The 11,844-nt window shown below is 39.7% G+C and overlaps 1 pseudogene; it reads left to right on the top strand.

The window, feature by feature from the left end:
- The first annotated feature begins 292 nt into the window (after positions 1 to 292).
- Positions 293 to 11,480, top strand: LOC110259036 (annotated as a pseudogene).
- Positions 11,481 to 11,844: the final 364 nt, after the last annotated feature.

The following is an 11,844-nucleotide window of genomic DNA, read 5'->3' as shown; positions in this document are numbered from 1 at the left end:
CTCTTGGTCCCTGAGACCTTGCGTCCCTGGCTTCCACCTTTACTTAAGATAAATGTCTCTGTGTCTTGTTTTATGTTAACTATTTTTCCTTAAGTTCCACAGCACCCGTTCTTCAGCCCCATCCTTCTGAGCTGGCCCCGGCAAACAACTACATTGCACCTGTCTGTGCCTAACCTGTATACCTTGCTGGGGATGATCCTTTCCACTGCCAAGTGGTTCACTTGCCTGGCTTAAAAGATGCCTTCTTCTGCCTTGGCATGGTGCCGGCTAATAAGCACTTGTTTGCCTTTGGATGGGGGAATACACACGCAGGGACAAAGGAGCAGCTCACCTGGACAAGATTCCCACAAGGATTCAAGAACTCTCCCACTCTTTTCACTGGCACCTGGCTGCTGACCTGGCTGAATTTCCTGAAGAAAAACTAGACTGTGTCTTGCTGCAGGAAGTTGATGACCTCTTGCTGGCTAGCACCATGAAGGCTCAATGCCTAGAGGGAATAAAAGCTCTTCTCTCCCTGCTAATGGAAGCAGGGTATCAGGTACCAAAGAAAAAGGCACAAATCTGTAAGAAACAAGTCAAGTATCTGGGCTTTAGCATCATGCAGAGCTGACGAATGTTGGGGACTGAGGGAAAACATGCAGTTTCTGCCATCCTGGCCCCTATCACCCACCAGAATGTTTGTGAGGTCCTAAGGGCAGAGGGATTCTGCAGGATATGGATCCCCAAGTTTTCAGATTTAGCCAGACCTCTGTATGAGGCCCTAAAAGGGGAAGAAAAGGCTCCCCTTGAATGGGGACCAAGCCGGGAGGGAGCATTTCAGGCAATTAAAACCAAACTCAAGGAGGCTCTGGCCTTAGGGCTTCCCAGTGTAACCAGAGAATTTAACCTCTTTCTTCATGAGAAAAATGGGATGGCTTTGGGAGTACTAACCCAAGTGTTTAGGCCTTGACAGAGGCCCGTGGCATATCTGTCCAAAAAAAAATTGACTCAGTTGTGGCTGGATGGCCTCCCCACCTCTGAGTGCTGGCAGCTACCACCTTGTTAATAAGAGAGGCTGACAAGTTGACACTGCAACAGAACCTCAACATTAAAGTCCTTCATTCAGTTGTAACCCTGATGAACAATAGAGGCCAACCATTGGCTCCTGCATGCACAAATGACTCAATATCAAGGGTTACTATGTGAGAATCTGCGGGTAAGGCTGGAAGTTGTATGAACTCTGAACACAGCCACCTTTCTACCAGATGAAGTGGGACCCCCAGACCGTAACTTCTTAGAGGTCCTGGTTGAAGTGTTTTCCAGCAGGCCTGACTTAACTGATAAAACACTCCAAAATCTGGACCTGGCTTTACATACTGATGGCAGTAGCTTCATAGAGAATGGGAAAGGGATGGCAGGATATGCTGTGGTATCTGACTCAGAAGTGCTGGAAGTGGATGTGCTTCCTCAAGGTTGGTCAGTGCAGAGAGCAGAATTATGGGCATTCATCAGAGCACTGGAGCTCAGCTGAGACCAGCGAGTTAATATTTATACCGGTTCATGGTATGCTTTTGTTAACTCAGATGCCCACAGAGCCTTATATAAGGAGAGGGGACTCCTTACTGCTGAAGAAAAAAGGATTAAAAACCAGGCTGAAATCTTAAAGCTCCTAGAAGCAGTATGGGAACCTAGGGAAGTGGCAGTTACCCACTGCAAAGGCCACCAAAAGGGAAGCAACCTGGTTGGCAAAAGGAAACCACAGCATCGGATAAGCACCCCAGGGGCAACTGTCAGATAAACCTAAAGTTCTCCTGGCCCCAGAAGTGCCGACTGTCCCCAGATACTCTCCAGAAGAAGAAAAATGGATAAAAGAGGAAGGAGAAACCAAAACTAAGATGGGATTGTGGGTTACACAGGACCATCGGGTTTATGTTCTGAATCAGCTGGCCTACAAGCTAGTCCTCCAGCAACATGAACTAACCCACATGGGCAAAACTGCCTTAGAGATTTTAATGGGCCAGTTCTACCTTATTGCACATCTTCCTGCACTCTGCTCCTCTGTTTCCCAATGGTGCATAACTTGTCTGCAAAATAATACTCACCAGGGGCCTAGCAGACCAGCTGGGACACAACACTGTGGACTGTCCCCATTTGAGGATAAGGAGGTGGGCTTTACTGAAGTCACTCTGAACAGGGGATACAAATACTTGCTGGTTTTTGTCTGCACCTTTTCAGGATGGGTAGAACCCTTCCCTATCCAAACTGAAAAGGCAAGGGAAGTGGCCAAGGCACTCCTGAGAGACATCATTCCCAGGTACATAATGCCTTTAACCATCAGGTCAGACGCCCAACATTTGTGCCCAAGACAGTGCAGCAGGTGGCAAAAGCCTTATAGGTCCAGCGGAGGCTACTGCCCCCAAAGCTCATGGAAAGTAGAATGCATGAACTGAACCCTTAAGCAGACTCTCGCAAAGTTATATCAGGAGATTGCCTTGCCCTGGGTAGGTCTGCTGCTGGTGGCCTGCCTAAAGCGAGAAGCTTACCCTGAGAAGGAATAGGATTCTCACCATTTGAACTCTTATATGGAAGGCCGACTCCATTGATCAGTTTGAGAGTGAAAACCAGATAATTGGAAGACTTAGATTTACATAAACAGCTACAAGGATTGGGGCTCACTATCTCACAAATACACAAATGGGTCACAGGTAGAATATCTGTATCCCTGGGTATAACAGTTCACCCCCACAAGCCACAGGACCAGGTGTTGATAAAGGACTAGAAAAAGGAGCCTTTAAAACCAGTATGGAAAGGGCCTTATACTCTAATCTTAACCACCCCCACTGCTCTTAAAGTAACAGGAATAGACGCCTGGGTCCATCATTCCAGAGCTAAACCAGCTGTTCCAACTGATGACCGTGGGGAATGGGAGGCTGCCCTTGATCCAGAGAAACATCTATGCCTGACAATACAAAAAGACAATGATCTCAAAGCCCTGCTCTGACCACACCTGAAACTGGTCAGTGGACTCATGGTTGAAGCTTGAGGAGTAGGGTACCTGGTGAAATAGACTGTCTTATTTTCTATAGAGACATGCACAAAAATATACTCCAAATGTCATATACTGTTATCTTATGCCCAACATGTATGTTTGCTGTTTACTATTATTAGTCTGGTCCCTGTTGGCCCTGCCAAGATCCATTTCCTCATGTGGCCAATGCATCTGAATATCTTGATTGGATCAGGGGGTTACATGGACTTTGCTTTATTCTACCCATTTCTCCTGTTCGGGGGAAATTCAAGAAAGATGGATTCATCAAAAATCACCAATGGGTAATAACTGATGATGATCTCTGACAGCTGCAGATGCACCCCGAACATCAGGAGGGGGGAATGAAGTAAGGGTTTTAACTAGAAAAGTGACCTCCCCAGCTGAAAAGGCAGCTACATGCCTGTCAGCAGCTTTGCTCACTGCATACCACCCTTCTTGTAAACTTGTAGCAACCACATGCCTTGTGTCCTTGTTGTTTATCAGTTTCACTTTTGTAAGATTGCTTGCTCAGTTTCTTAGGCAGGAACACTATCTGCTCCAGGAAGGGGGAGTTCTCGGGCTACTTATATGGGAAAACCTTGAGACCCAGATGTCTGTATTGTATAAAAGTTATATGGAAATGGTGCTCAGGCTCTGTAGGCAACTCCTCTGAGCCTGAACTGGTGCTGAATAAACCTTGCTATTCTGCACCTTCGAGTGCGATCTATCTATTTCCACTGCCATGGTTTCTGCAACACTTCCACTATGGAAAACATTATGGAGATGCCTCAAAACCTAAAAATAGAATTACCATAAGATCCAGAAATTTCACTTCTGGGTATTTACTTGAAGAAAACAAAACATTACTTTGAAAGGATATATGCACTTCAGTGTCCACTGAGCATTATTTAAGTAGCTAAGCTATGGCATAAACATAAATGTTCCTTATCTATAAAAATGGACAAAGAACAGACAGACCAATGGAACAGAATAGAGAACCCGGAAATAAAGCCTGACACCTAGGGTCAATTAAACTTTGACAAGGGAGGCAAGAACAGAAAATGGGAAAAAGAAGTCTATTCAGCAAGCATTGCTGGGAAACCTGGACAGCTGCATGCAAAGCAATGAAACTAGAACACACCCTCACACCATGCACAAAAATAAACTCAAAATGGCTGAAAGACTTAAATATACAACAGGTCACCATCAAACTCCTAGAAGAGAACATAGGCAAAACACTCTCTGACATCAACCTCATGAATATTTTCTCAGGTCAGTCTCCCAAAGCAATAGAAACTAGAGCAAAAATAACCTCATGGGACCTAATCAAACTGAAAAGCTTTTGCACAGCAAAGGAAACCAAAAAGAAAACAAAAAGACAACTTACAGAATGGGAGAAAATAGTTTCAAATGATGCAACCGACAAGGGCTTAAATCTCAAGAATATATAAACAACTTATACAACCCAACAGCAAAAAAGCCAATCAATCAATGGAAAAATGGGCAAAAGACCTGAACAGACATTTCTCCAAGGAAGATATACAGATGGCCAACAAACACATGAAAAAATGCTCAATATTCGTTGATTATAAGAGAAATGCAAATCAAAACTACCATGAGATACCACCTCACACCAGTCAGAATGGCCATCATTAATAAGTCCACAAATAAAAAGTGCTGGAGGGGCTGTGGAGAAAAGGGAACCCTCCTGCACTGTTGGTGGGAATGTAAACTGGTACAGCCACTATGGAGAACAGTTTGGAGATACCTTAGAAATCTATACATAGAACTTCCATATGACCCCTCAATCCCACTCTTGGGCTTCTATCCGGACAAAACTCTACTTAAAAGAGACACGTGCACCCGCATGTTCATTGCAGCCCTATTCACAATAGCCAAGACATGGAAACAACCCAAATGTCCATCAACAGATGATTGGATTCGGAAGATGTGGTGTATATATACACGATGGAATACTACTCAGCCATAAAAAAGGATGACATCATGCCATTTGCAGCAACATGGATGGAACTAGAGAATCTCATACTGAGTGAAAAGAGCCAGAAAGACAAAGACAAATACCATATAATATCACTTATAAGTGGAATCTAATATCCAGCACAAATGAACATCTCCTCAGAAAAGAAAATCATGGGCTTGGAGAAAAGACTTGTGGCTGCCTGATGGGAGAGGGAGGGAGTGGGAGGGATCGGGAGCTTAGGCTTATCAGACACAACTTAGAATAGATTTACAAGGAGATCCTGCTGAATAGCATTGAGAACTATGTCTAGATACTCATGTTGCAACAGAACAAAGGGTTGGGAAAAAATGTGATTGTAACGTATACATGTAAGGATAACTTGATCCCCTTGCTGTACAGTGGGAAAATTAAAAAAATATATATATAAAATAAAATGGATAAAGAAGTTGTGGTATATTTGTATATGGAATATTACTAAGCCATATAAAATATGAAATCTTTCCACTTGCAAAACTTGGATGACTCTAGGGGCATCATTCTAAGACAGAGAAGGACAAATACCATATGCTGTCTCTCACATGTGGAATCTAAGAATAAAAACATACAAGCAAATTAAAGAAAATGAAAACAGAATCATAGATGCAGAAAAAAATGGGAGGTTGCTAGAGGGAAGTTGTGCAGGAGCAAAATACAAGGAGAGGTTTAAGAGGTAATAATCTCTAGCTATACATAAGCCATGGGGATTTAATATGCTGCATAAGGAATATGGTCAATAACATTTTAATAATTTCTTGGGGACTATTATTATTCACTTTGCAATGTATTCAAATAAATCACTGTGCAGTACATGTGAGAGTAACATAGTATTTTATGTCAACCATATTTCAATTATAAAAAAGATGTCACAATATGTTGTATTTAGTATCATCCTCAATAATTTTCATTTTTATTTTGGATTCAATGTGAATTTCATGGGGCTGTTTTTTTGGAGCATGTTTTAGTAGATAATGATATCCTCTTATGGAGCATGTGCAGGGAAGGCAGTATGGAGGGGAGAACTAAGGTAATCCAGGAATAAAGCATTAATTAGATGGGTGGTGCATCACTTGAGGTAATTATATGAACATTTTGGACACCACAGAGATCCTCTCTTTTAGTGGAAAAGGTCTCATCCTGTAGCTTTTACTGTTCAGGCTGAAAATAGTCACTCAAATTGGTCACTGTGGAGTTCCTGCTATGGTGCAGTGGGTTAAGAACCTGACAGAAGTTTAAGAATCCACTGCAGAGGTGTGGGTTTGTTCCCTGGTGCAGTATCAGGGCTCAGATTCAGTCCCTGCCATGGGAATTTCCATGTGCCGTAGGTGTAGCTACTAAAAAAAAGTCACCCTAAGTGCTTGCCTGTTCTTGTTCACCAACAATGCTTTAATAAGGTTGATCAATACTTTAAAATCATTCTCTTCTGAATTAATAAGTATGAGAAGTTCCTCTGAACTAGAATGCTGGGGACTACCCAATGGACTTATTTTGACCCTGCAAAGCTGTAGATACCTGCAGAGTCCTGCCTGTACAACCAGCCATCCACCTCTCACCATTTTTCAATCACTTCATGCCTAGAAATTTCTGTAGATTGCACTTTCATAAGTATGAATAGGTGTCACTGGAAATGGTTTTGTTGGGAGTTGGATGTGTCCCAGATCCCTCTGATGACAACTCCAAGTCCAGGTGTTTGGCACTCACAAGGTCATCATATCTTTGATAGTTAAAGAAATTCCATCTGCAATGTTGATGAAATACTCATGGAAGAGGACAGTGGAGATGATATCCATGGAGAAAAGAACATCATGATTAAGAGGCTTGGGCAGGAGATGCACATATCTTACATCCAAGATGTTCCTGTGGGTACAAAACTAGCAGAAAATGATTTTGTTTCTATTTTGGCTCCCTCACTCATGGGAATCAAATTGCTGAGACTAGAGAAACAGTGGAATAATTAATTTAATGAGCATTTGTTAGACTTCAACCTTTGAAAACACAGAGACTAGTGTAACAATGGATCAATTAATTTAATGAACATCTACAGAACTTCAACCTTTGAAACTGCAGAAATGGTGAATATGGCCCTTACTCCTCTAGTCGACAGCTGCACTATTCCAGGAAGAAAGGAGTTTCAACTCTGTCATTTCAGGAAACCAATGCCTGGTGCCACCTACCTGCCCTTCCTTGGAGTTGAGTTGAACATCTATCCCCCAGGGAACTAAATTAGGCTCAGTGATAACATTACAGTACTGCTTCAGGAAACAGGTATGAAGGCAGGCAGAACTCTCAGAGTATTAATTTTAATGGCACAGATGGAGATAAGGTGCACTGGGAATTTGGAGTTAATAGATTCAATCAATTGCCTTTGGAATGGATAAACAATGAGATCCTCCTGTATAATACTGAGAACTGTATCTAGTCACTTATCATGAAGCATCATGGAGGACAAGGTGAGAAAAAGAATGCATATATGTGTTTGTGTGTGTGTGTGTGTTTGTGTGTGTGTGTTTGTGACTAGGTCATTTTGCAAGACAATAGAAGATTGACAGAACACTGTAACCAACTAAAATGGAAAAAATAAAAATCATTAAAAAAAAAGATTTTTGGTCACTGCCAGTGGTGATGGGTGAAGTGAGTCATGGGAGCCAAAAGGTACAAATTTCCATCCATAAAAATGAATGAGTTGTGGGGATATAATGTGCAGCATGTTGACTATATTTAATAATACCTAAGAATGTATATGGAAGTTGCTAGAAGACTAGATTTAAAAGTCCTCTTTAGAAGAATAACTGATGTAATTATGTACACAAGTGGATGTTGACTACACTTATTTTCATAACTTTGCAATATATACAAAGAGCAAATCATGGCACACACCTGAAACTAATATAATGTTATATATCAATTGTACCTAATTTTAAAATAGTGATAACCTACATATTAAACATAGCACCAGTGCTTGAAAGTGAGAATCACAATGTTTTAGCTATTTAGTAAATTTATCAGAATTTACTGTGTATTGACATGTTTCCAGTCCCTGTTCCAGGAGATTTCTGTTTTTGCTAGTATTTGAATTGATTGTGATCTGTTTTCTAAGAGATTTAACTGTATTTATGAATGCTACTATTCTTCTCTTTTGCACACACTTTTTTGAGTAATTTTCATTTTTGAATAATTTGAGTTTTACAGAAAAGTTATGAAGATAGTACAGGGAATTCCCATAGTGATAAAAATGTTTTGAAACTAGGTAGAAGTAATGGCTGTAAAAACTGTACAGCACAGGGAAATGTGTGTGATTGGGTCACTTTCTTGTAAAATAGAACTTAAAAACATTGTAAATCAACTATACTTTAATAATACTAATAAAATAAAGAAAAATGGAAAAAAGAAATAAACATGATGAACATAATTTATGCCACTGAATGTCACTTTAAGACTACTGTTTTTTATACATTCATTTTATATAAACACTTTTGTAAAGTCATATTCAGTGACAAGAAATTTTCAGCTGAAAATTCATTATCTGCAACCAATCTATCATCTTCAAACAATGGAATTTGGAATATGTATTTCTTTCTCTCCTACTATTACATTGATTAGAACTGCCAGTCTGCTTATAACTAAATATTAAGTGATGGCAGTCTTTCCTTCCTTCTGTAATGCTTAAAAACGTCTTCTAGTGTTCCTGCCATTTCTAATATTTTCACCATGGCACTTTTGGAAGTAAGTTTTTGTGTTTACTTAATTTCTTCCTTAATTATTGCTCTGTAGCCCTCTATGCTGAATCAACCAATAAACCAATATAATCATTTCTTAGAGATTTTCAGGTTTTTAAAATGGAGTTGGAAATATTTTCTTGCAAAGTATTTTCATATATATAATACATATTCATTTTTCTCTTTCCTAATTTTAGGCATCTGTTCTTTTTCTTTCTTTCTCTCTCTTTTGTTTTTTTTGTCTTTTTTTTTTTTTTTTTTTTTGTCTTTTTCCTTTTCTAGGGCAGCTCCTGTGGCATATGGAGGTTCCCAGGCTAGGGGTCTAATCGGAGCTGTAGCCACCGGCCTACACCAGAGCCACAGCAACGCGGGATCTGAGCCGCGTCTGCAACCTACACCACAGCTCACAGCAATGCTGGATCCTTAACCCACTAATCAAGGCCAGGCATCGAACCCACAACCTCATGGTTCCTAGTCAGATTCGTTAACCACTGAGCCGCAACAGAAACTCCATCTTTTTCTTTCTTTTTATTGATTCTATTAAACATATGATTTTCTCTATTTGACTTTTTTTGCCAAATAATTGGCTCTGAAATTTATTTCTCAGTTATAAATATTTTTATGCTTTTATTATTTATTTTTATTATGGTATAGTTCATTTATAGTGTTGTGTCACTTTTTGCTGTATAGCATAGTGACCCAGTCATACATATACATACATTTTTCTTATACTATTTTCTATCATGACGTATCTCAAGAGATTCCATATAGTTCCCAGTGCTATACAGTAGGGTCTCATTGCTATACCATTCTAAACGTAATACTTTGCATCTACCAACCCCAAACTCTGTCCTTCCTTTTCATTCATTAACTCAGATTCAGGTCAATTTCCTGTTTTAACTAGTTTTGTTCTGTAGAAGTTTTTATTAACAACATCTTCATATTTTAAAGTGTTTGTTTCTTGAGGGTGGAATGAATGTGTGCCCATTTACACTTTTCCTAAAATATAGTAGAAAAAAATGAATCCAAAAATCTAAATTCATGTTAACACTCAAAGACGATCCCATCCACATTTTGGCATATGTTGTTATAGAATATTTCCCTTGGACTTTTGCAAGTATGTGTCTAATTATAAAAGACAGGTATGCTGATTTAATTTCTCCAGTCCAAAAAGCAGTTCAGTTACCTTCTCATAGCAGATTTTGAGGTTTTATTTTTCTTTCCACATGATGGAATTTTGCATAGCTCTTTTTTTTTTAAAGGTGACTTAAATGCAGCAGTAAAAGGGGTATAAGTAATGGAAAGATAAGTAATAGAAAATTTTCTGTTATTACCCTTTTCACATTTTCTTTTATAAAGTTTTAATATCTTACACCTTTTTCTAAGTTAATGCATTAATCTTTCTATGAATTACAATTAGGTCTTTATAGATTAAATATATTAATTTTATCAGTGAAATAGATGATTTTTATAGCCACATTTTCTACATGGAATTTTTTGTCTTTTATAATTTTCCAAATATGGTCCAATCAATAATCTTTGCTTCCCTTATTTATACCAAATATTTTTTATTCAGAGAGAACCACTGAACCTACAAAGATTTTAAAGGTATCAATGCTAACCAAAATTTGTTATCCAAGAGATAAAATCATTAGCCCAAATGAAGGACTTCATGGATTCCCTGGGTTTGGATAAAGGATGTTTCTGTCATTCTGTGGAATTCTTATTTGGAGTAAATGCTGGAGTGTTTTTTTTTTTTTTTCCTACCTCATTCTAGACAAATGCAGCTGCTATGTGGAAATAAGAAACCAAACAAGATACTTTCTCCTCCTGGGATTCACAGAGGAGCCAGATATGCAGCTTCTCCTTTTTGGTTTGTTTCTCTTCATGTACCTGATCACATTCACTAGAAACTTGCTCATTATGTTGGCCATTATCTCAGACTCTCACCTCCACATGCCAATGTACTTGTTCCTCTCCAACCTGTCCTTTGCTGACATCTGTTTCACCTCCACTACTATCCCAAAAATGCTGATAAATATACAGACACAGAGCCAAGTTATCAACTCTGCAGGCTGCCTCAGCCAGATAGTTTTTTTCTTGGTGTTTGGCTGCCTGGACAATTTAATCCTGATCATGATGGCCTATGACCACTTTGTAGCCATCTCCCATCCCCTGTACTACACAGTCATCATGAATCCCAAGATATGTGGGATGCTGGCTCTGGGATCCTGGTTTCTCAGTGTCATGGGCTCCCTTCTTGACACCTGGACTGTTTTGAGGCTGTCCTTCTGCATGAACATGAATATCCCACACTTATTTTGTGATCTTCCTGAAGTTCTAAAGCTCACCTGATTGAATACCCTCATCATTACCATAATGGTTTATTTTGTAGTTGTCCTAGGTTTTTTTTCCCTTCTCCCTGGGATCCTCTTTTCTTATTCTCAGATTTTCTCCTCCATCCTGAGAATTTCATCATCCAGGGTAAATTACAAAGCCATTTCCATCTGTGGGTCTCACCTCTCAGTGCTTTCCTTGTTGTATAGCACAAGCCTTGGAATCTACCTCAGTTTCATCCTCTAGGACTTGTCTGATGGCCTTGGCGATGTACACCATGATCACCCCCAAGCTGAACCCCTTCGTCTACAGTCTGAGGAACAGGGACATGAAGAAGACTCTGGGGAGACTCTTTGGCAAAGTAGCATCTCTCATTGACAGGGTTTTTGCAGAGCTCTTGTAAGTACCAATGCTCAAAACATTTTGTAGGCATTTCCCATGGATCCTGGATTGCTCCAAAATCAGTTTATTTCCTCTTCCTACTGGAATAATTATATGTTATCGTGTCTTGATTTTTATCATATTTAAAGACACTGTATTATTTCTCCAGGGCTGCTATGACAAAGTACCACAAACTGTGCGGCTTAAACAATAGACAACTCTTCTCTCACAGTTCTAGAGACTAGAATTTGGAAATCAAGGGGTCATCAGGATTGGTTCTAAGGGCTGTGAGAAAAATCGGTTCCATATCTAGCTTCTTTTAGTTTGCTGGTCACCTCTGACATTCCTTAGCAAATTGAAGCATCATCCTGATCTCTGAATTTATC

Source organism: Sus scrofa, unplaced genomic scaffold (assembly GCF_000003025.6).
Source record: "Sus scrofa isolate TJ Tabasco breed Duroc unplaced genomic scaffold, Sscrofa11.1 Contig679, whole genome shotgun sequence".
NCBI lineage: Eukaryota > Metazoa > Chordata > Mammalia > Artiodactyla > Suidae > Sus > Sus scrofa.
Note: the sequence above shows the minus strand (reverse complement) of the source record. Positions and strands in the feature narration are given on the sequence as shown.